The sequence below is a fragment of the Eulemur rufifrons genome, chromosome 29 (genome assembly GCF_041146395.1).
Source record: "Eulemur rufifrons isolate Redbay chromosome 29, OSU_ERuf_1, whole genome shotgun sequence".
NCBI lineage: Eukaryota > Metazoa > Chordata > Mammalia > Primates > Lemuridae > Eulemur > Eulemur rufifrons.
Window position 1 is genome coordinate 86,033,232 of NC_091011.1, and position 21,994 is coordinate 86,055,225.

Here is a 21,994-nt window from a genome sequence, read left to right on the forward strand (position 1 = left end):
AAACTAAAGCAGGACTCCAGGAAAAGACTGCCATGGGGAGGCACTCAGGTGCTGCCCATGGACTTTCACTAGAAATGCCCACAAGTCCATCTGGAAGGAGGCAGCAGTGAGAGTTGCCATAGTGCTGAAGTTGAACCAGCTCGCAGCAAGATTGGACTAGATGTTTAAAAAGAGAGAGGAATAATGAGCATATTTGGTCAATTCAGATAGAGAAGTAACAACTGGAAGGAAAGCTTCCTCCTAGGATGCCAAGACAGGCTGAGAATTGTGTATATAAAGTCAACAAATATGTATAGCAAGTCTATTCAGTGCAGAACATCAAAGTTTGAGTTCTGGATTCTCAGGATAAAGTACCAACAAGCTCTTTTACAGATGCAGAACTGGAAGAACTCTAGGAGCTCAGATTGACGTCAACAAATGACCAAACAATCACAACAGTTTTCTTGTTCTTTGAACTCAAAGAAAAGGTATATTTTGTCCTTTTTCAAAAATTAACATCATAATTTAAAAATGTATCTTAGCTTTCCTTTGAAGATTAAGATCTAGCAACGTAAAGAGAACCCCAGATCTCATTATTCTTACATGTCAAAATTTCAGGATAATAATTACAATGTTAATATTTGTATTTTAAGAGTTCTAGTACTTTATTATTTTTGTTATTATTTAATTTTTCAAATACTAAATACAAAAAGCATCTTTTTAAAGAAGTAAACATTATAAAAATTATGTCTGTGTAAAATAAAAAATTATATGGAGATTTAAGAAAAATCAGTATAATAAAGAAAAAAAGTAAATCTCTATATTTAGATAGTAATTTATGGTTTACGAAGAACATTATGCATAATTTCTTATTTGATCCAAACCATGTTGTGCAGCAAGCAGAGCCATGGGTGTTATCCCCATATCCCAGAAGTGAAACCCAGTCCTCAGAGACGCTGAATGTCATCAAGAATGTGACACAGCTAATAAGAAACAAAACAGAGGCAACAAACCATGTCCTCTGATTCCTAATTACCAAACTGCTTGAATGTTGTCAGTATGGTAACGTAATATTTAAGTACTGGTAAATGGAAGAATTTGGTTGTTTTTAAAATGAAAATGAAAAGTTCTAGGCATCAAGTAAAATTCAATGGGAAAAAAAATGCAGAAGGAAAAGCCAGATAAAGCAAAGAAGAAAGGAAATCAAAAAATGGATGCCAAGGAGTTGGTTTTACCACCAACGTGTACCAAATATCACGAGTTTTACTAGATCATCAGTACCCTCCCCCTCAACTTGCTCTAGGGTGTTCTCCAGGTTATTTGTGATAAGGAAGGTCAGGAGTTACCCGATATTTTTATTGCTGCTGTGAAATGAAATTTTGTTAAGAAAAATATAATACTGGACTCCAGCTTATACTCACCTGATGATTTTATCATTTTAAGGCATTTCCGTTTGAATTATCTCATTTTATTGTGTAGGTAAATGGTTGGAACATATAGGATGGGCCATGTAATGGTAGGACACAGTTGCATATATAACTCAGAATAACTCAAAAACGAATCAGTTCAGCTCTGCTCTCCCTGTTCTAAATGTAAACTGTATGCAATTTAGTTCCTTCATGAAACAATAACCATTACTTGTATGGTCTCAAAGAGAAAGCACTTGATGTTCATGTTTATTCATTGTATAGCATTTATTGTAATCATATCAATAAGGTACTGTTTCTGTGGGCCAGCTGCATGAGACGTGGAAATGCTTTGTTTTGCAACACTTTCACTGTATTTTTTGCTGCTATCATGATGGAATTTTGTTATACATGGCTCTGAATTCTACTAAGTGTTTCAGACTTGGAGAGTTTATTTACAAGACTTATTCCCCCTTTACTTTCTCTGTCCTGTGACATTAGTTTACAAAACAAGTTGCACATCAGAATCACCGATTATGGAAGCCAGGAAGAAAAATTTTTGATTCTCAGATGATTCTGATGAGCTATCCAATTTTAAAAGTACTGTTCTATGTAACATTCTTTTATTTTATTGTAGACTCAGGTTGAATCATTGTATTTTAATGATCCAATTGGACAATAATCATATTATTAGAATGGAAACCTGTTTCCAGATAAAACTAGAAGCCTAATCACTTGAAAACTTCTCTTAGTATGACTCTCAAGTTGTACTGGGATCATTTGATATAAACCAAGTAATATATAGCAGATAAAAATGCTTAAGATACTTGAAAAACTTTTAAATTCCCTTTTTTTCATCATTCATCCTTTTTACACACAATTATTAAACACTTACAGAGGTCTGTGATATAGACATGAAGACAAATAAAATGTAGAAGCAGCCCTTAAAAATTCAGTAGGAAAATTATAATTTGATTTTAATGTTAATCCATTCCTCATAAAAATTATATTTAGGGTGTTAAAACAGCACATACGAGTGGAAAAACAAGCATATCTCATTCATTGACTATTTCTATAGAGCTTCTTAAACTTTAGTTATGAGACAACCGCTAAGACACTAAATCAGCTAAGCATAAGTGCATATATCATGTATAAAAGGATACAAATAGCCTCCTGAGTGCTGGTCTTGCAAAGTCTCTAAGAAGTGACAATAAATTTCACATGTAGCATATCCCTCCAGAAAAAAAGCTTTGATGTTGCACAATAGTTTGCCACCTAATTAAATTGTTTTAAATAATGTTTTCTATAAGGTAGGGAAGCTGTAATCTTCTGTAGCTAGACTGCACGATATATCCCCAGTCCAACACTTTAGAAGATATGCAGAGTGTTTCGAAGCATGACTATCATATGGAGTCACCAAACACTACCTTAAAGAACACCACAAAGAATGTCCACTGACCCCAAGATTTAGCATTCCTCCCCTTTTCTCTGATCTTTTCCTCCTTTTTCTCCTCCTTCCCTTTGCTTTGAGACTTCTGACAGTCAAGTACTTGCACAGTTACTTTGGGTTACAATATGTTATCCCCAGTGAAAATCAGAAGCTTTAATTCAAAAGGTGGCCACTCTTGACCTCTGACCCTGGTGCCTCCCACCCTGCTGCTCTCTTCCACTCTCTGTCTCCATGGAACTGAATAGCCAAGTGGAAAAATGGGAACAGGCAAAGTCTATAGCTATTCATAGACCACCCCGCTCCCCCTCCTCCATCAAAAAAAAGAGAGAGAGAAAGATGAATGAAACTCATTCATCAATAAGCAGGAGATGAAGAAGAAAGCCCTAATGGCTGAAAGGCAAACTAAGAAACAGGGAGGGCAAAAGAGAAGGAATGCCAGGGAAAGAACTGAGAGGAGTAAGGAAGTTAGTGTGGAGTGCAAGTTGCAAGCTCTCCAACATAAAAATTCAGAAGATGAAAAAAAAAAAAAGCAACTTTACAGGTCTTCCCAAATTGAGTTATCTGTAAGGGGCGACTGTTGCAAAAACAAATGACTGTTACTTGTATCACAACTTCCTAAGACAAAAGACTACACCTAGAGGAGAATCAAAAGGAAAAGGCGTGGAGCCTGTGGGATTGTCCTTTCTTGAACCATCTTGATGGCACAGTTTGGGATCTGAGAGACAGGCAAACAAGCCACTTGCTCAGAGAATCAGGACCTGGAACTCCTGTAAAATCCAACACTCATCCAGAGGAAATGTTTGTACATACCAGAGAGAAAGTTATAGTGGGAATGTTATTTAGACCACTCGTATAGTCAATCTGTATGTCAATAAGCATGGTTGAGCAATTCGATGTGCCCAGAACCAAACCACAACAGAAGAAAGCAACTCAAATCAGAATGGACAGTGTCCTCATGGTCAACCACCTTGGTAAAAACACAGAGACAGACACACAAAGGGTATTTCCTCTCAGTTTAAAAACGTTTGATATTGGGGGGGAGGGCGGGAAATCAGCATTAAATTCAGATCAACCTCAAAACTGGGTAGAGTTCAATAATTCCATAGCATTCACCATGTATTCCCCTCCCCCACAAGATGTAAACATTCTCTAATGTATTAACCATATATCTAAAAACCTGTTTTGTTTTTATCATATGCATGCCCTCTCTGAGATCTCCAACGAGTTTTCACTCCATGTGAATCAAAGTAAGCACCACATGCTTCAGATTAAATATGCAGGGGCAGGAATATGTCTCCATCACCTTTCAGACCATTCCTCTGTCACCAAGAGGACATCACCTACACCATTATAGCTGAAGAGGATTGTGACTGCAGGAAATAAAGTCCCCCTACTTCCTCACTGACATATTTAAGCTACTCTCAAATAGAATTCTAAATTATTTCACCAGGAAATGTGGCATTAGTCCCAAATATCTGTTTGCACTTTCCCTCTTATTTCATTTCTACTGGTACTTTCTGACTACATTTTCTAGAACTGTCAGATTTCAAGCATAAAAACATGAGTGAGGGGGGTGATATATTATGACTGAAAAAAAAATAAAGAAGCTGACAGGTTGGCAAATTCGCATGAGCTCGAGTCAAGTGGAAACCTCATGGACTCCAAGCATCCATAGTTACCACCATCTGGGGCAGTGACCGTGAGGATCTCTTGAATTCACAAAATGGGATATAGAAATGAATACAGAAGAATCCCTCACAGAATAAATAATCAGAGACTCCATCCATTGTCATCATGCTAAGAAGGACACTGAGATGAACCTACAGCAAATACACTTGTGATTACCCTATCCCTGCACTGTTTCCTCACCTCCTCCCTGTATAATTCTACAGATTTCATGAAAAGGACCAAAATAGGGGACTCAAATGTAGAGGCAAGGTGGATTCAACTCCTTTTGGGCCTCTGCCAGATTCTCATTAGGTTCTGGACATGTGAGCCAATGGAAATTACCATGGCTGATCTACCCTAAATCTGCCCTTCCTGAAACACTAGCCTTTGTCCTTCTAGTCACCATCTTTAAATGGGGATTTGGGTGAAAGCGATACCAAAGGGACCATCATTATTCACCCATTATTATGAAATTGATGGGCTCTAAGTCGTTCTGGCTAAAAGCTCTGACAGGGTGAGGTCACATTGGAGTGCAGAATCATTGCTTTCCCTGGTAAATCGGGTTACAAATGAGAACTGGAGTTGGGAGGGAGGGTAGGAAGGAGGATAAAGGAAGAGTGTTTTTCCTCAAATTCACCTCACTTCATGCTAGAGTGAGAGGCCATCCATACTCACGAAAGGCTAATTATATAAATCAGATGCCCTGGCTGAGTTTCCAACCCCCTGGGAGCAGGGAGAGCTAGGAATAAATGAGGTCTTCTACGAAATGAAAGAAACCCTTTGAAAAAATGCCAAAGCCAATACAGCTTAACTCACCAATTTTTTTTTTATGGGAATAGAAAAATCTGGGCCAAGGATAACAAAAATAGCTGAGTTTTCATCTTCCAGCAGATTTGGAAATGTATTCACAATTTATTTATCTCCTTGCTAGTATTTACTTATCTTTACTTTGCATCACTAAATATGACAACTCTTGAGCTAAATAGACTCTCAAAATGAAATCTGACTTACTGTTTTAGAAAGATCACATCCATGTTAGGACAGCATGATAGTAAGCCATTGTTAGGTGGCCAGGGCTAAATGCAGTGGGGAAAATTACAGCACTGGAAACAGGGATATACGTTCCCCTCTAGTGCTGGCTTTACCACTCCCTCGCACACAACCTTGGAGTCACTTCACTTTCCATGGCTTCAGATGTCTCATATGAAAATAATGGGTTTGACGCACACTAGCAACTAGCACCCCTTGGCGTGTTCCAATTTTCCATAGATGCCGCAAGCAGTCGATGCTCAGCTGAAACACTGAAATGTAATCCAGGTATCAGTGGCATATGTGGCAGCTACTTTGAATATCAGATCTAAAGTTTGGGCTTTGGTCCATTTTGACATTTTATCATCCCTATGGATAGTCTCAGCCTCCATGAAAGTTCACTCTTGTTCTTCTTCCTCCTCGCTAACAGTGCCTCACGCTAGGCCCACTGAGATGCAGCACCTGAGAGCTGCTGAATTCCTGACAATGTGAGCGCCTTTTTAGGGCAGGGCGGGAAAGGCACCTATTCATACTGTACTAGTAAATGAACACTCACTGAATTCCCAAACCTGGTACTTGTTTGCTGGAATAAATCATTACACAAATTTTTGAATGAAACGGCCACTTACAGTTGTTTTAAGAATGCCTCTAATTGGATGGAGAGCTGACTTATTCATACTGATTTTTCATTCCAACAATCCATGTTTTGTAATTTTTATTTCTGACCATAATCAGTTCATTAAAATTCATTCTTGCCAGATTAAGAACCCAGACTAAATACATTTATGACTTTCTCTATACATATGTATTTTATGCATATATATATGTATATATATATAAATATGCACATAGTATATATATTTAACATGGGTAATTCCGGTTGGTGTTTTCTGTATGTAATGTGGCTTATAATTCTGAGATTAGAGTTGGATAGTATGCTTTAACATACACAGACCAATACCAACAGCACTGCCCAATAGAAAGGAATGCTGAGAAATTTGCCCAAAGTCACTAACAAGGGGCAGACAGAGGCAGAGGCAGAATGTAGCCTTGAACTTCTCTGTCAAGGACGGGGGGGGGGCGGGGGGGGGAGGACACAGTGAGGGGACAGCTGGGCATACTCCTGCCCTCGTTTCATGCAGAATGCCATGGGTTGGAGTGGAAGGATATTATAAGATTCCCCATGTTCTTTGGAAGTGAGAAACAGTTTCATCCGTTCATGGAATCTGTAAACCATCTAGGATTATATTTTCTGTCCTCTTTCATCCAAAAAAAAAGTGTACAGAATCCCTACTGAGGGACACACCTGTGTCTTTGCAATCTTGCTCCTTTTGATTTGCTTTTCTTACAGCCTATATCTTCAGTCTAGGAGGAGGAAGAACCACCTCTCACTGAGCCAATTCATTGTTTATTATTATGAATTTTGTGCTCTGAGTCCCCTATGGCTTTGGAGGCTCCAAAATTGATTGCTACTCAACAGTCATGAATTTTATTCTCTTTTCCTGTGCTCCACTATAATCATTCTCCCTTGAGAGCTACGTTATGGTTTTTTCTAGTTACTGAAAGGAAGAAAGGTTATAGAAAGACTGCATTTACTAGTAGGAAAATAAAATCAGTACAGAATGAACCCTGCCATTTAACATCACTAGGTCACAGAAATACAAACACACATACATACTACCAGTGGTGACTAGTTTCTCAATTCAGGTGACCAAAACTTATTAAGACCCTTTGAGGAATTAGCTGTCTGCCTTATTTCATTTTCATGGTAGATTATGCCAGGGCGCTGGGGTTCAGAGCTTGATAGGGCAAATTTTTGGTACAGATATCATGGTAAGGACTACACTGAGGTGATCTGGTAATAATCACAGTCTATAGCCTAAGACTATAGGTCTTAGGTGAGGATTAAAACCTTTGTGGCAGGCAAATAATGACAAGATGGATGTTTTTGGCCCAATCTTCATCTTGCCACCTCTTTCCAGCACATTGGCTCTCAGTAAGTTCCCTGAAGCATAAACACTATTCTAGGAATTGTAAAGATTAAGGAGAAGCAAAAGATTTTTTTTTTTTTTTTTTTTGTAGAGCCAGGGTCTATGTTGCCCAGGCTGGTTTTGAACTCTGGGGCTCAAGTGATCCTCCTGCCTTGGCCTCCCAAAGCACTGGGATTACAGGCATGAGCCACCACACCTAGCCAGAGCAAGATTTGAATCAATTAGATAAACCCAAACTTACTGGATTGCTCTGAATTGTCTGAGATTGACTTTTTGACGCCTGAGAAGCTTAAATGGAAATGAAGTTACCTCTACACTGAAGAGGTTGACTTATTCCATCAGTTTAAACAGCCATATGAAGCAGGGACTGAAAGAGAAAATAAGAAGGATGCGATCCAAAGTATACAATGGAATTGACCCTAAAGCAGAGTGTGAGGGTTGTAGGAATGTAGACTGTAGGAATGTGTAGGAATGCCTGGGGAAACTCATTTACAGACATACCTAGGAGATACTGTGGGTCGGGTTCCAGACCACAGCAATAAAGTAAATAATTGCAATATAGCAAGACCACACAAATTTCTTTGGTTTCCCAGTGCATATAAAAGTTACGTTTACACTATACTGTAGTCTATTCAGTGTGCAATAGCATTATATCTAAAAAAATGCATATACCTTAATTTACAAATACCTTATTACTAAAAAGTGCTAATGATCATCTGAGCTTTCAGCAGGTTGTAATCTTTTTGCTGGCAGAGGGTCTTGCTTTAATGTTGACAGTTGCTGACTGATAGGGGTGGTGGTTGCTGAAGGCTGGAATGGCTGTGACAATTTCTTAATATAAGACAACAATGAAGTTTGCCACATTGATCAATTCTTCCTTTCATGAAAGATTTCACTGTACCAGGCGATGCTGTTTGATACCATCTTAGCCACAGTAGAACTTCTTTCACAAGTGGAGTCAATCCTCTCAAACCCTACTGCTGCTTTATCAGCTGAATGTATGTAATATTCTAAATCTTTTGTTGCCATTTCAACAATGTTCACAGCATCTTCCCCAGGAGTGGATTCCACCTTAAGAAACCACTTTCTTTGCTCATCCATAAAAAACAACTCTTCATCTGTTCAAGTTTTATTACAAGATTGCAACAATTCAGTCACATCTTCAGGCTCCACTTCTAATTCTCGTTGTCTTGCTATTTCCATCACATCTGCAGTTACTTCCACTACTGAAGCCTTGAACCCCTCAAAATCATCCATGAAGGTCAGAATCAACTTGTTTCAAACTGTTAATGTTGATATTTTGATGTCTTTCCATAAATCATGTATGTTCTTAATGGTATGTAGAATAGTGAATATTTTCCAGAAGGTTTTCAATTTATTTTGTCCATATTTGTCAGAGGAATCACTATCTACAGCAGCTATAGCCTTACAAAATGTATTTCTCAAATATAAGTAAGACTTGAAAGCTGAATTCTTTCTTAATCCATGGGCTGCAGAATGGAGGTTGTGTTAGCAGGCATGGAAGCAGTATTAATCTCCTGATACATCTCCATCAGATCTCTTCAGTGACCAGGCACATAGGTGCATCCCAATGAGCAGTAATATTTTGAAAGGAATCTTTTTTCTGAGCAGGTCTCAAAGTGAGCTTAAAATATTGAGTAAACCATGTTCTAAACAGATGTGCTCTTATCCAGGCTTTGATGTTCCATTTACAGAGCACAGATAGAGTAGATTTAGCATAACTCTCAAAGACTCTAGGATTTTTAGAATGGTAATAAGCATTTGCTTCAAATTAAGGTCACCAGCTGCATTAGCCCCAAAGAAGGAAGTCATCTTGTCCTTTGAAGCCAGGCAATGACTTCTCCTCTCTAGCATGGCATCTTCTTCCAATAGAAGACTGTTTAGTCTACATTGAACATCTGTTGTTTAGTGTAGCCATTTTCATCAACGATCTTAGCTTTGGATAAATGACTGCAGCTTCTGCATCAGCACTTGCTGCTTCACCTTGCATTTTTATGTTATAGAGACAGCTTCTTTTATTAAACTTCATGAATCAACTTCTAGTATCTTCAAACTTTTCTCCTGCAGCTTCCTCACCTCTCTCAGCCTTCATAGAATTGAAGAGCATTAGAGCCTTGCTCTGATTCAAGCTTTGGTTTAGGGAATGTTGTGGTTGGTTTGCTCTTCTATCCAGACCACTAAAACTTTCTTTATATCAGCAATAAGGCTATTTCACTTTCTTATCATTCACATGTTCACTGGAGTAGCACTTTTGATTTCCTTCAAGAGCTATTTCTTTGCATTCACGACTTGGCTGTTTGGCACAGAAGGCCCAACTTTCACCCTGTCTCAGTTTTTGACATGCCTTCCTCACCAAGCTTAATCATTTCTAGCTTTTGATTTAAAGTGAGAGATGTGTGACTCTTCATTTCACATGAACACTTAGAGGGCATTGTAGGGTTATTAACTGGCACAATTTTAATACTGTTGTGTCTTAGGGAATAAGGATACCTGAGGAGAGGGAGAGAAACGGCTGAATGGCAGATCAGTGGAGCGGTCGGAATACACAAATTTATCGATTAAGTTTGCCATGGTGGGGTTCATGGCACCCCAAAACAATTGCAATAGTAACATTAAAGATCACTGATCACAGATCACTATAACAGATATAACAATACTGAAAAAGTTTGAAATATTGAGAAAATTACCAAAATGTTACACAGAGACATGAAGTGAGCACATGCTACTTGAAAAAATGGTACTGATAGACTTGCTCAACACAGAGTTGCCATAAACCTTCAATTTGTAGAAAACACAGTATCTGAGAAGTGCAGTAAGCAAAGCCCAATAAAATGAGGGATGCCCGTGCACCATAAATAGGCCATGTCGTACAACAGTAGATGGACCTGGTTTCAAGACACAGGTGGCAATTCCCAAGCTCTAAGGAATCTGTAAACCCTAACTGTCATAGCCAATATGGGAGAATTGTGATGTTTTCCCATTTAAAAGACAGCATATTAACTACTGTTGCTTTTTAGTGCTAATAAAAAGCCAATTTTTTAATTACACACTTGTAATCATTCTCCAGCAAAAATGAATATAAATGAGGATGTGCAGCAATGAGGCAGCCAAGTGAATCCATTCATTGCTCTTTGGGGAGTTTCTGTCGTGCACATTTCTTAGAGCAGTTTTGCTTAAGGGGGCTTTATCTGCTCTTCTACCAGCGACAGAGAGCAGGTAAGAGAGACAAGGAGCTAAGCAGCGGATGCCTGCTAAAATGAGAAACATAAGATGCTCAAAGACAAACTACCTGCTTGGATCATTTGTCTGGGAGGTTTATTCTGCCCATTTGCTTCCTTTATCTGATGCTTAGTCACAATCTCCTCGGTTTCTGAGCCACACTCTTTAACTCAGCTTTGAAATTCTGTTTAATTATCTATCTCTTGGAAAATTGTTGCTATTTATATTTTATCACTCCTCCACCCCTCCCTCATATTTATTAAAAAAATATGCAGCTATTAATCACTGGAGAGATTTTCAATATCCAAGAGTAGACAAAAAATTCAGAGGAGAAGGCTAGAAAATACCATTTTTTAATGAAAATTTAAAAATCTTGAATTTTAAATAGTTATATTCTATTTAAAATAACTTACTGTAATACAAGTAGACCTACCATTTGATCCAGCAATCCCATTACTGGGCATCTACCCAAAAGAACAAAAGACATTCTATAAAAAAGACATCTGTATCCAAATGTTTATAGAAGCACAATTCACAATTGCAAAGATGTGGAAACAACCCAAGTGCCCATCAATACATGAGTGGATTAATAAAACGTGGTATGTGTATACCATGGAGTATTACTCAGCTGTAAGAAACAATGGGGATATAGCATCTCGTATGTTTTCCTGGATAGAGCTGGAACCCATTCTACTAAGTGAAGTATCCCAAGAATGGAAAAATAAGCACCACATGTACTCACCATCAAATTGGTTTCACTGATCATCACCTAAGAGCACATTTAGGAATAACATTAATTGGGTGTCCGGCAGATGGGGGGGAGGGGATGGGTACATACACACATAATGAGTGCGATGTGCACCATCCAGGGGATGGACACACTTGAAGCTCAGATTCCGGGGGGGAGGGAGGGCAAGGGCAATATACGTAACCTAAACTTTTGTACTCCCATAATATGCTGAAATAAAAAAATAAAATAACTTAATGTAAAGCAAATGTATAAACCTTATAAATTGGGGAGTGAAAGGATTAGTTGATATTAAAATTACTTCAAACTAATTCACTACTCTTTACCTGCCACACAGGACTGTTGTGATTGAGCATAATAAAAACTGTGAAATAATTTTATATATTTCTATAAATGTTTATATAAGATTATATAAATAAATAGTTAATATTTTATATACTGTGTTAAATGTTATTTATAATGTGATATTGTTACAAAATACCTCTAGGTGCTTCCCTTTACCTGGTAACCTCTCTTTTTCTCCCTTCTGGTTCCCATCCCTAACCCCCCTCGCTGAAGCCAAGCCCTCCTGGCTGCTCTCGCTCCCCATTTATGTCTCCAAAGAGACATTTTGCCAAGAGCCCTCTGACTTCCCCATCTCAAAGTCTATATCATGTTTTGGCTCCCTCAACACCCACCCCAACTCTCTTTTAGCAAGAGGAAAATGGAAAGCAAAAAGCGGAAAGAAAAACAAAACAAATTTTTAAGAAAACAACAACAACTAAACAACAAGTATATTTCCTAGCCTATCTTAGAGCTACTTTGGAGGTGAGTTAGGGAACTGCCAGTCAGAAGAACTCGTAAGAGATCTGCGTCATGAGGGGACACAGGCAGGCTGTGTGGCATTAGGTATGCAGGTGAGGATTCTGGCCAGACAGCTTGGTTCTGGCGACAGCAGCTCTGTTAGTGGCCTTCTGATTCACCCAGGTTTCCTGATTCCCCTCCTTCCTGTTGGTGACAGAAATGGCACTGTGCTAGAGCCAGCAGCTACGTGAGCAGCTCCCTGGATCGAAACTTTCTCATCGTGGCAGAGGCAGCAACTCCCATGGTGACCCAGCTCTGCAGTGCGATTTTAGGAGCCATTCCTAGAAGTTCAGCATAGAGTGCAGTCATTCAGCCACGCCAGGAATCCCAGGAGCTGTCTCTATCCCTTAATCAATCAATCTCTCGCTGCTTAAGGTAGCCAGAGGGGATTTTGTTGTTTGGGAAAAAACAAAAACAAACCTGTACTCACTACTCACTCTTTCTCTTATTATCAAATTCTCTCTCAGCCAGCCCTTTCATCACTGTCAAAGAATGAAATAAATAAATTCTCACTAACATTTTTTATTGCAATTCACACATGAGTAACTATTGTGAAAATTATGAGGCAAGGTCCTCTCTATCTCCTACAAGGTTATGAAATCTAATGTACTATAGTTATCTGTTGGATTGAGAAGCTTCATTTCATCCACTTAGGAACACAAAAGAACCTCTACCTTCTTGGAACTTAATATCTCCTCAGTACTGGATGTTCATCGTGCCCAGTCCGCCTGGACGGGGCCAGAGGTAGCTTCACTATTCAGTCTCTTTAATCTGCTACTGGGTTATGAGCAGGAGCTGAGAAATCACATTTGGAAAGCAGAATAAAGTTGCACTTATTTTATTTATTTCTATGTATTCATTATTTTATTTTCATCTGTTCTTCTATTATTGAGGGATCCATTATTCAGCTGCTGGGTGACGAACAGGATGGGAATATCCCATTAGAAAGGCAGAATAAAGTACCTTTGAGACTCACGGAAGCTCAGTTTTAAACTATGAAGCACAGCCAAAATGTTCAGAGGACGGTATAACTCCCTGGAAAACACAGCTCCAAGGCAAGCTCTCCGGCACAGGGTGTACACGGAGTACTCTATCAATTAAAGCAGATTCAGCAGTATCTTGGCTCATTATTCTTTTCTGTGTGTATTAGTCTACTTTGTTTCACCTATTGGGCAGGAATAAGAGTCACCAATGACATACCCAATAACGTACAGTTAATGTAAGGTGGACATGTATAAAAATATTTACAGCACAATGCAAAATACACATTCCAGAAGTAAGTGAAAAGTGCTGTACAAGTACAGACTGTCTCACAAGATTGGATAGGATTATAAATCAAGGGAAGTTTTATATATATGCAGTATACATTGTACCTATTTTTAAGTTGTCATCTCTCAGGTCCAAACCCATCCTTCTATATGCTGCCGCTTTGTGATGCCAGATGATTCCTCAGTGTTTTATTTTAGTTACCTAATAACTTTATATACTGATATTTGTGTTCAGGCTCTCTGTTAAAATAATCAGTGTGGTTAATTTTTGGGCTGTCCTGACTTACAAAAATTGGTAGCAGGCATGAGGTCAGAAATCAGATCCTTCTAGACGAAACTGAGGAATTGGTTTTGTTGTGTCCTTGGACTTGAACACGGTGATGGGCTCCTTGCCAGTGGAAAATAGAATACTAATAATTATGCAATGCAATGGTATCACCATTAATCAAATGAGCACCTGTGGTTGATTGTGATAAATTACCTACTGAGGAAAGTGCCTTAAGAGCCCAGATGGCTGCTGTCCTAGACCATTATGGAAGTGATGATGACTATGAAGACTGTGGTGTGGCATGGATTCTTCTGAATACCCTGGAACACTCATAAGAAGAAGTAGCAAGCTGAAGTCTAAATTCTTATCACAAATCACAGAGAAGAACTGAAGTGGCAGCCCTAAATGAATCTCATCTCTTGTAACCTCTGGGCTGGTATTGTTGAAAATAAAGTATGGCATTTAAGAGCGTGTGTTGCAGAAGTAAAAACTAAGTTGACATTATAGTTTCACCGATCTCTCACATCCAAGTTAGGACATTGTCTGGAAAGAGAGTTCCTGAAACTTGGAATGGAGAGACCTCGCTGGATTTCAACAACACTCGGGCTCTTAAGCCCCTGAGTGCCTCTGAGTTTCCCTCTAGTACTCTTTATTGACAGCCTAACCTGGAGCCAACTGGCAACAGAAATGTGATCTGCAGTCTCCCACGCCAGCATCACAGGGTCAAGTACAGAAGGGTGGGTTTGGAGCTGAGAGACAAGACTAGTATCTAGCACATGCTTGCATCTAAATTGTATAGGTTCTGGGATGCAGCATTATGCACTGGAATGACCTAGTTATGCAAATCTGTGATCCTTAGTCTCTGCCCTTATTTCTGTGTTTGCATATTGAAAATACAATACTGTACTAGATTGGTAGCTTCATTTTCATTTTAAGTAGCAAAAACCTCCTATCAAATAAAACTATGCATAAAACTCAAATATATAAAACAGATAAAAATAAGCTGCTCTGATTATATCTTGTACCAAATTGGGGGACCTCCCCTTTGCCTACTGCATCTACCCTGAGGCACCTCTTCAGGGTCCCGAGGCTCTACTGAATATAGTCGGCAAATCTCACTGATTCTGAGATTCTCTCTTCATGTCTAAAGTACTTTGTCCTCTGACCACCAGCATCACCATCACCTGGGGACTTGTTAGAAATGAAAATTCTCAGGACTCTGAACTCAAGCTGCACCCGCTCAATTCTCAACCTGCCCACTCCTTGCTGCCTAAGCTTGGAGCAAAGTGCTGAACCTACACCTCAATCTCCACCCTGCAATTTGAATCCTGAGGGTATCCTTCATATTAAGGGCACACAAATCTTATTACAAAGTCCTTTTGGCGGACAAACAAGTGTTCCCAAGAAATTAAGAGGGAAGCATTTTCCTTGACTACATATGTCAAATGATGCAATGGAAGAGAATTTTATAAAGAGAAACCAAGGTCACCTTTCATTAATAACAGAGGCCTTGTGTCTTTTGAACAGGAGGGGGCTGATTTCGAAAATGACCAACGTCAGATACCAGAGAATCAAGTGGTCCCCAAAGAGAGTAGAGGGCACTTTCTTTGCCGTAGAAAATGGCCAGGCAATTCAGCAAGAACATAAGCAGGGGAGTGAAGCCCTCCTGGGGAGTGTTGGGTTGCAGACTGGGCTCCTAGAGCGTTACCTTTCCAGCAAATTAGCCAGCTGCCAGGTTTGGCAAGCGTCATAAATCTCTGAAAACAGGGCTGCACTCATGAGGTAACCCAGGTGTTTGGCCATCGAGGCTGTGGAAATATGCAAGGCCAGAGGTGCCTGTGCCGAATGGGTCACAGCCACGCCTCTGCGCTGGAGTTTCCCAGGCCCCTTAGTGGAACTGCTCACAATTAACTTCTTTGACTGTCCCCAAGCCTGGCCTGCCATTGGAAGTAGGGTTCCTCTCAGGTTGGTGGGCTCTCTCTTTCTCTCCTTCTCCCTCACCCTTTCATTTTCACACATGCACACAATCTTAATCAGAAATCACATCCGTCACCCACAGCGTTTCCGAGACTGCGTTAGTGAATCCGTCACTCGGGGTGTCAGGCTTGGTGAACAGAGGCCTGGGGGAGTCGGGGGGAGCAGGGGTTGGGCATGCACATCCAGGCTCTGCTTCCTCTCCTCCTTCTAGTTGTCTCCAGATTAGGGGGCCTTTTGTCATTCTATCTTTTGAAATCCTCAGTGCAGAAATCAGAAGACAAGTTTTAGGGTTTTTTGCTCATGTAGTTAGTGAGGGTCAAATTTAAATAGCAAGAATTTTATAAATGGCCAAGAACCTCTAGAATCATAATTCCTTCTTTAAATTTTCTCACTGAGCAGTGGGTGTGAGCATGTGGTTAAAGAACATGGGAGAAATCCCAGAGGTCCCCAATGTGGCAATCCCTGTCTCTCTAGTCTCCTGACCACATGCATGGGAGTCCCATCTTTGGGAAGCCCTCTAGACTGTGGAACTTTACTGTCTCCCTGTTCATCTCAGAAACTTCAAAATGTTCCAATCCCACATCAACAAATACTGTGATGAGTAAGCATGTGTTTATTTTCTTTCCATCTCTGGATTTTATAGGGCCTTCTGGAGAGAATACCTTACTTAAATATGGAGAAATAATTATAGGTAGGGCACTCGATATGTCAACAGTGCTGCCTTGCAGGGTACTGTGCTCTATTCGGGGAGAAACGCACAGTCCCTCCCTCAAATAGTTTATAGCTTTTGCAGGAAGAAGGTGAATCCGCTGAGACAGGAGTGACCAGGACATGTGAGTGAGGGTCAGCATGAGCGAGTGCCCTGGGAGCTCAAGGACTGGATGTCTGGATGGCCAGAGGGCTTAAGGAAGGTTTTCTGAACCAGATGGACTTGAGCCTTTCTTCAGAAAAACTAATCTAGTGGCAGAGAAGCCCCTGGAAAAGAAGCTATGAGATGGACCAAGTATCTCAGCATCTTGTCCTTCCCACGCTGGCCCTGAAAGTAACTCCAGCAATTCCAGAGACTGCAAAGGACAGGGAAGTCAGAGAGAATTCTACAGTCTCTTTCATGTAGTATTTTATCATCTGTGGCTTCATGTTCAATACTTACTTTCTATGTTCTTTGGGATCATATTTATTATATAGCTTTAAGAGAACGAATGGTAGGCTCTAAGTTCCATTTAACTTTGCATTCCCAGGCCTTTCAGAGACCAGACACAGCAGTGTGTGTGCTATGAATGAATAAGTGAACCAACCACCACAGGCCTTTTGTGAAAGGTGTGAGCCTCCTCTCCCACCTTTCTGGGTGTTTGCCTTCATGCACTGTGAGATTATAAACGGAGCACGGACTTGGGAGTCAGAAAACCTGAGTTCAAATCTATCCTTTGTTAATTACCGCCTAGACTTTGAGAAATCACCTTAACCTGCCTGAGACTTCAGTTTCCTTATTTGTAAAATGGGATAGTATTGCTTCAGGTGAGATAAGGTATGAGAAAGCAGCAGCAAAGCACTCAACACAAGACGTAGAATTAACACCCTCCCAACACCCAGATTTCCTCATTTTCTCTCTGGCATTTCAGTGACCAGTATCGTGTGTCTCTCCCTTTCTGCATTACCATTAGAAAGAACCTTTCTAATCTATCCATCTACCATCTGTTCTCAATCCATCAGTCTACCCCAATATCATCTAAACTATTAATTTCAACTAATATTGCATAACTGCTGATTATGAGTTCTGGAGTAATGTAAACACTTTCTTTCAAAGTGTTTATATTTGAAACCCAAAGACCTCGTGCAGTTTACTTAATATCCCTCAGCCTCTATTTCCTCATCTGTAAAATGGGGTTAGTTTCTACACCTTACAGATTTCTTGTGAGGATGGAATCAAACACACCAAGCATTTATCAGAGTTTCTAGCTTGGAAAATGTTAGACGGTACAAAAGGTTAGCTTTTATTCCCTTCTATTTGTTCTCAGGAAGCTTAAGTCTCCAAAGAGGGCACGACTTTAATATCCACAACCTGAGAGTTCTCTGGAAAGTATTTCCTTAAAACTTGACTTTGAATCAAGGCGCTCCACGGGGCTGAAAGCAAACATCTCTGCCATTTCACCATGACCACAATCCTCCTCATTCAGCTCCAAGATCTTTTTTGCCTGTTCAGCTTCCTCCATAGGCATTGAATTGGAAAATCCAAGATTCCTCCCCTGTGGAGTTTTGTTTCCCATTTTATCAGAATCTGACCGAATCTCAGACTGTCTCCAAGTGTTCACAAGGGTATTCAAACCTGTGCAAATGAGGAGCAGGACTAACTGCCAAGACCTGGGACCCAGAGGCTGGGGACGAGACCTGTGCTCTCTTTTTCTGGAAGGGGCCGGGCGGGCTGCCGACTCTCCATCTCCACACAGTTTTGCTGGGACTCCTCGGCACTGTGGTTTTGCACCTTTAGGACAGCATTTAAGTAGCTTACAGTGTGACATGCAAGGGCCACAGGGGATGTTAAGTGGTCTAGGCCAGTCTTTCAGCCCATGCTCAATACCACTGCCCTCCTCAGAAGCCCGCTCTATACCCAGCCCACGAATTAAGAGTCCGAAAGTCTTATGTCTGTGTTCCCACCACATTCCAAAAGGCAGAAAGCAAATCCTTCCCTCTTTCTAGCTCCAAAATTCCCTTCAACAGTATGTATCTGCTCAATAAGTGCTTGCTAGTTCTGAAGACATAAACATATGCACTTATATTTAAATAGCAACCATTGAGCACTCTCAATTTTGTTATTACTATTTTATACCATGGGGAAATAAAAGTCTTTCTATTTTTTCTCTTTCTACACATCTTTGACCATAATCCACTCACACACTCCCATGCACCCCTCTTCCCAATGCTCAAATTCACTCATCATTTACCTGATAGGAGGAATAAGAACCACACGTGGGACTATAAAATCTTTCCCTAGACAGAATATTTTAGTGTCAAATTTCAAGCGAAGACTACATTTTCTAACTGTCCTATCCACTGTAGTCCTAGTGCAACCATTACTAGATCATTCCACGCTTACAGGAAATTTAACATTGCTGTTTTCCTCTTAGAGTTTGATACCATTCCTTGCATAAACATGTATGTAGTGATTGTATTTATCATAGAGAACAGGACCACTTTTGCACCAAGGTAAACTTAAAGCTATTGTTGAAGGAGATAAAGGGGTTGGGAAGTGGGGGAAAAGTCCCTGGAAGGTGTTTAAACAGGAGAGAGAGAACTAAAGCAGGATTCAGGAGAATTATAGCAAACAATATGACTCTGGGTACTGAATACAGAAAAAATAAATAAACTTTATAACACTAGAGGTTTTTTTTCAAGTTTGCATTATATGCTCTCCCTTGATTTTCTGACATTATCAATTGCATTTATTCCTAACAGCAGTTGCCTTACAGAAACCAGACCTCTGCCTTCTCTGGTCCTGTAGCTCATTGTCAACCTGCCCCCCAGGACACCTTGTTATTCCTCTTCACACATCTTGATGTGGTGGTTATTCATCTTGCCCAGCAAGCTGGGGCTGGGAGAACCCTCTGTGTTTCCACTTCTGGCTTTATTTTCACAGACTCAAAGTGAGCTTTGAGGTAAACTGTATGTGCTATAATGAATATTCAGTCATGTACTTTGTGTCCACAGGTGTCCCATTCAGAGCATCCAGGCTAACGGACAGTTAAGGGAACAGCCCGACAGCCTGACAGCTGTCAGGGCTCCCTTGCTATTGCCAATCTTGTTTCCATGCTCCAGGCTGTACTGAATTATAAAACACATGCACAGCTAAACAAGCAAAGGAGCTGCGTGTTCACCAAGCTCTCTCTCCTCTAAACTCTAAGGTTAATACCATTTATCAAACTTGCTCGTGGGCAGGCTTTATACCTGCTCACAGCTTGGCTAAGAATCAAAGAGATGTTTGTTTTGTAAGAATAAAATCCTTTAAGCCAAATATGGTTTGGATTTCTCTTTGGCTTTAAAATCGTATTTAAAACAAATACTTTTACACAAATTTCTCTCTCACACAGTTCACATTTCATATTTCATCACTTAAAATGGTAATCTAACGTATTTATTCATGCTCACTTGCTAATTGCAAAATTAATTAGTGACACTGATGCCAAGTTCTCACATGGTAGGCGATCAAAGATATTTTATATATGGATTTACAATTTCTCTATAACAATGTTGTTTTTGCTTGGTACTGACTAAAGCTTGAATGGCTTTCCTTTTGTCTAATCAACACCAGAACATAGTTTCCCTTTCTTGTCCCAATACTCTTTGATATTCATTTCTCAGTTGAGCTATGGCCACGGTCTGGTCTTTGGAATTCAAACATATGGCTCCATATTTAAATATATGTAATGACAAATAATGACAAAAATAAAATATTGTTTAATGCTTAAATTATGGAAGAAAAGTTCTCATAGTCTTGAATTAAAATCCCATTTATAAATTATTAGCTTTTTATTTGTTTTATTTAAAATAGGGTATATGCAACTAGAATAAGTAAAATGCTATGTTTAATAACTATTTAATTTTTATAAATATATTGTACTACAAGTTACACAATAAGAAATTTTCACTTAATCACTGAAAATGTATGACATAAGGCTCAGTTGTTTTATCTCAGCCCAGGAACAAAAACACGTTCGGCTGAAAGCCAGAGGCCTTTCCTGACACCCTCCTTCCTAAACGACCCCTCCTCCCCTCAGACATACGCAATCATTTTCCATCCCTTTACCCTCTTTTATAGTCTTCATAACCTTTACTACTAAAATTTCATCTGCTTATTTGCTTTTCATTTATTGAGAATGGAAGCTCAATGGAAGCAGGTACCTGTTAGGTTTTTACCCATTTGTTGTCCAGAGTTTAAATGAATAGCATGTGGGCATTCCATAAATATTCAATGAGTGAATAAATGGATAGATGTTTTCAACTGGTGACATCTAAGCCTACTTTAAAAGTACAAAACATATAATGTCATGTAGCTATTTTTCATGAGTGATGCATGTAGGCAGCTCTCATTTTGCACAGAAGTTTAAAACCATAAAAATGGCCCTATAAGCTGAAACCATGGAAAGCAACTTTAATAATCAATGGGGAAAATGATGATCATTCCATGACCTTTTAAAATTTTTGTTCAATCATTAAAAAATCTCTATCATTTATAAATGTATAGGGAAATTAAAATATAGCAAAACTGATATTTACTTAGTATATTCTCATATAAAACATTAGATGTTTTGAGATTTAAAGTGTTGTTTGGCATTTTTTATAAAATACTTAACAAGAGTAGTTTAAAAAGCTTGCTTTTTTTTCTTATAGTTCACAGTGCAATACAGAACAAACATCTTTTCTATGTCTTGGCAAATTGTCATACACCTTTCTAGGTTTGAGTTAGCCTCCAACATTTTATTCTTCTTTTCATGTTTTAAAAGAGATCTGAGAATGCCATTAAAGTGAGTTTTGTCCAGCATCAATTCCAGTGGGACGGCTTTATCCTTTTTGTCATATTTGCTTCCCTCATTTATGTTGATGAATTTGCCTCACTAAATGTGAGGCTGCACATGAAAAGTCTATCAAGAGGCAGCAGCATCAGTGTTCCAACTTTCATGTATTTCTTCTCTAATTCCATTTATGTTTGATTAGAGTTTCACTGCCAGTGTTACTTCTCTTTTCTTGCCTGCACTTTCATCTTTGTTGGCTAATTTTAGCAAAACTGATATTTACTTAGTATATTCTCATATAAAACATTAGATGTTTTGAGATTTAAAGTGTTGTTTGGCATTTTTTATAAAATACTTAACAAGAGTAGTTTAAAAAGCTTGCTTTTTTTTCTTATAGTTCACAGTGCAATACAGAACAAACATCTTTTCTATGTCTTGGCAAATTGTCATACACCTTTCTAGGTTTGAGTTAGCCTCCAACATTTTTTTTTTTTTTTTTTTTGAGACAGAGTCTCACTCTGTTGCCCAGGCTAGAGTGAGTGCCGTGGCATTAGCCTAGCTCACAGCAACCTCAAACTCCTGAGCTCAAGCGATCCTCCTGTCTCAGCCTCCCGAGTAGCTGG

General features: G+C 39.3%; 1 protein-coding gene across 2 annotated transcripts in view; it reads right to left on the reverse strand.

Annotated features, from left to right (window-relative positions):
• The window catches only part of PTN (pleiotrophin), a 102,697-nt gene that overhangs the window by 60,643 nt on the left and 20,060 nt on the right, over positions 1-21,994 (reverse strand). The gene's annotated exons all lie outside the window — the stretch shown is intronic.